The 4,387-nt window shown below is 37.9% G+C and overlaps 1 non-coding gene across 1 annotated transcript; it reads right to left on the minus strand.

The window, feature by feature from the left end:
- Positions 1-3,636: 3,636 nt before the first annotated feature.
- On the minus strand, positions 3,637-3,743 carry LOC111820316 (U6 spliceosomal RNA). Its single transcript, XR_002823872.1, has one exon. It is a non-coding gene; the product is annotated as a U6 spliceosomal RNA (small nuclear RNA).
- Between the last annotated feature and the right edge of the window lie 644 nt (positions 3,744-4,387).

The following is a 4,387-nucleotide window of genomic DNA, read 5'->3' on the forward strand; positions in this document are numbered from 1 at the left end:
TGTTTCCCAAAGAACAGAAGAATAACTACTTAACTGACAGAATGGAGGCAGGAATAGGAGGGGAAGGAAGTGAGGTAGGGCAAGGTGACTGGCAGTGTTTATATTTCTAGCTCTGAATCTCTGACAGTGTCACCCAGGCACACTCACTCACACCTACTTCCATCTGAGAGGGCCTAATGCAAGCCAGTGCACCATCTTGGTTTTCCTCTAATCAGCAGGGCAAAGATTCCAGAAAACAAGCCTTTAAAGCTATGTCTGAGGAGAACCGATGGATGGCTAAGGATGGGTAGAAAGAGCAGAACATTCATGGAAAAACAGAATCACACATTTAGTCTTCTCTTTCGATCCAATCTCACGAGATGGTAGACTCAGAGTTGAAAGAATGTTCTAGAATGGACTAGAGTCTTGGCTCAGTTATTGCTAGCTATTTATACCCGGACAAGTCACTTCAACACCTTTGAATCTTTTTTTTTTTTTTCCCATTAAGTGACAAATGGGAATAATAACGCCAACTTCATAAAGTTAGTGAGATTCAAAAAGATATTTTACATATATATACACAGTCTATGGCATCTGTTTTTCTTACTGTGATTGATACAGCATATAGATTGACATGAGAGTGACTTATTCACTCTTTCATTCAATTAATCTAAAAATAATTTCTTTTCAAAAGAACCTGAAAATAAACTTAGCTAATACACCAAAGGCCTTTTAAATATCATGGAAAGAAAAATGAAGATATAATGATCTCTATAGGTTTTTCCAGAAAGAGCATGGCAGTGTGAAAGAGAAGCAAGTTTATTTTTCCTCCACGGCACAAACATCAGCAAATTCAGAACAAATTCTGGAGACGACTTCAGAGGTCTTCTTGAAAGTCCAGGTGGTCAAACAAACCACTTGTTTCATACAGAAATAAATTTAATGCTAACGCTTTCAGAGAAAGTGTTGAGACTTCCTTTGCTGTTTTTTAACTATGTGCACACATACATTGGGATTCTCAATGGAAGCAAGTATTTTAAGTAAAAAATGGAATTAATGATGTCAAATATCTTTCTGACTCAAAGTTACACTGCAAAGATTGCCCCTTTATTGAGAATGCATCATCAGCATATTTATTCTCATTGAATAATTCATTTTGCATATGCATTTTGAAATCATTTGATTTTGTATACTTACATTCATTACATTTTAAAATAAGAAACAATTTAAATTTATTTTTAAAGTTGGCTTCTAATGAAGCCTGGACATGCTTCTTTTCCATCTGAAAGAGTAATATACATGTTTCTTTATAAATGTAAGAAAGGTATTAAGTACATAATAGTGGAGGCAGTACATGGGAGAGGCTAAACTCACTAAGGTAGTATGAGCATGTTTTGGAAAGGCAGCAGCTGAAAATCTGACAAGCCCCTTTCATTGTAATATTCCAAGGATTTTAGACAATGAACATAATATAGGTTGTAGAACAAGGGAATATAGTTTCCAAAACTGTACCCACAATGGTGAAAGATGAGAGCTGTTCCTGGCTATTTTCGCTTACACTATGAATAAAGGTGAATTGGGTCAGTGGTTCTTAAGAGTGTAATTTCACCACCTGCATCACTGTCACCTGTAACGTCTTAGAGATTCAAATTCTCAGCCCTTATCTGAACCTGTAGAATCTGAAATTCTCGGGGTGGGGTCTAGCAATCTGTTATAACAAACCCTCCAGGTAGTTTTCATGCACTCTGATATTGGGGAACCATTTATTAGGGGAGCACATATTTAACATAACAGCATGAATTCTAAAGGAGCCCTAGTGGTGCCTTCGTTAAAGCCTTTGGCTGCTAACCAAAAGGTTTGCGGTTTGAACCCACCAGCTACTCTGCAGGGGAAAGATGTGGCAGTCTGCTTCCGTACTTATTTATAGCCTTGGAAACCCTATGGGGCAGTACTACTCCAACCTATAGTATCACTATGAGTTGGAATCGACTTGACAGCAATAGGTTTCTTTTTTTTATCATCCATTCTACTGAAAAATGAGGCTTACACTGTAAACTCCAGTTAAAATAATATTGAAAATGACCTTGGTATATAATCAATGACAGTAAATACTTTAAAAAACAGAAAGAAAATTCTTCTTAAAACTGAGTTCCTACAAGTAAGAGAGGAAATCTCATAAGCAAAGACTTAGTCGTACCAATTGTATTCAAATACTTTGTCATCTTTTTTACTGGAGCGAGGCAGTTACATGCAAACCCAACATAAAGAACATGTAAGATTTACTTTTTCAGTGTGATGAAAAACTGTAGTATTTCTCTGCATAACATGGCACAAGCAAAAATATTTGTAGGGATATCTGTGCATCTGTTCCTGTTCTTTGAGAGTCTTCTTACACAGCCTTGTTAATTAGGCAGGTGGATGACCCATAGCCTCTGCTAATTGGACCAGGGTAAAAACCTAAGCTGATGTCTTGATTAGACTCTTTCTGCAGAGATTTTGGAATTGGCAGTCAGAGACTCTAGCTGGTATGTCTTTGTAGAAGAATTAAGAGTCTATAAAAACTGAGACTGAAGTGGCCATGTGTACTCTAACGTAGGGAAAGAAGGGCTTTTTGTTGTTGTTAGTTGCTGTTGAGTCGATTCTAACTCGATCCCATGTATACCAGACTAAAACTGTGCTCCATCGGGTTTTCAAAGCTGTGACCTTTTAGAAGCAGATCTCCAGGCCTGTCTTCTGAGGTATCTCTGGTTGGGTTTGAACCACCAACGTTTTGGCTAGTAGTCGAGCACTTTACTGTTTCAGTCATTCATTAGAGGAAGGGAAAATAAATGAAGGAAATACACATATACGAGAATATCTGACCTTGGTTGTTGTTGTTAGGTGCTATCGAGTTGATTTTGACTCACAGCAACCCCAGGGGACAGAGTGGAACTGCCGCATGTGGTTTTCTTGGCTGTAATCTTAACGGAAGCAGATCACCAGGTTTTTCTTCGGGGAGCCACTGCGTAGATTCAAACTGCCAGCCTTTCAGTTTGCAGCTGAACACGTAACCGTTTGCACTACCAGGGCTATAGAGTGGTGTGGGATTGGGTGAGGGATAGAACGAGAGACTGAATGACAGAGATTGCTTAAGTTTCCAATGGCTTTCTAATGATAGCTATGTTTCCTTTCCTTAGGTTTCCTGTGATAACTCATTACTTGTCCAATAAATTGCCCTTTATGTATTTATTTTTTTATTGTACTTCAGGTGAAGGCTTACAGAATAAATAGTTTCTCATAAAACAGTAGTACACATATTGTTTTATGACATTGGTTAACAACCCCACAACATATCAACCCTCTAACTTCTCAACCTTTTTTTTTTTGGTGAAAATGCACATAGCCAAAGATACACCATTTCAAAAATTTCTACATGCACAGTTCAGTGACATTGACTACGCTCTTCCAATTGTGCTGTTTTTCTCACTTAAGATGAAGGCTTACAGAACAAAACAGTTTCTCATTTAACAGTTACTGCAAATGTTGCCCTATGACAATGGTTAACAATCTCACAACACATCAACAATATCCTTACTCAATCTTGTGTTCCCTATCACCAGCTTCCTTGTCCCCTTCTGCCTTCTGGCCCTTGTCACTGGACTACTGTACCTCGTTAGTAAAAATATGGAACGCTTCACGAATTTGCATGTCATCCTTGCGCAGGGGCCATGCTAATCTTCTCTGTATAGTTTCAATTTTAGTATATGTGCTGCCGAAGCAAGCACCCTTTATTTATTTATTTATTTTTGCGTAGTTAAATCTAAAGAGGTTTTCTGTTACCTAAAATACAGTAATTCTTAAGAATCCTACTTTTATCAAGGAATATCAATATTTATTAAGAATACGAATAACATTTTCTTATCAGCTATTGAGTGAGACTGACAATCAGAATTTGACGTTTGAAAATAGAAAACCTTCATCTTCTCTCCCCAAATGACACCCTTATATGTTACCAGGATGACCACTGGTAGAAACAGGCTTCTTCCTGGTTCCCAGAAGAAGAGAAATTTTACTACATGAAGAAAACCAAGTGCTGCGCTGTGTGGCAGTTAAAATGATTTGCCTTTATTAACTGAAGGGAAAGGAACGTAAGAATTCAAATTTATAGACCAACCAACAGAAATGGAGATATAGATTAATCAAAGTCAAAAAGCCAAGGCAATCTTTCAAGGCATGCATGCAATACAGTGAGGCTAAGAAAAGACTATTGGGGAGACATTAGAGCAAGCAGCAACGAACACAACAAACACACCTGGAATCCGTTGAGGCCTCTCATACACAAGTGCCAAGGGAAAGATTAAGGATCAATGCGGCTAAAGTACAAAGCAGGCATAGGGCCAAACACTGTTAAAACACAAAACATGTTCTA

Source organism: Trichechus manatus, unplaced genomic scaffold (assembly GCF_000243295.1).
Source record: "Trichechus manatus latirostris isolate Lorelei unplaced genomic scaffold, TriManLat1.0 scaffold00033, whole genome shotgun sequence".
NCBI lineage: Eukaryota > Metazoa > Chordata > Mammalia > Sirenia > Trichechidae > Trichechus > Trichechus manatus.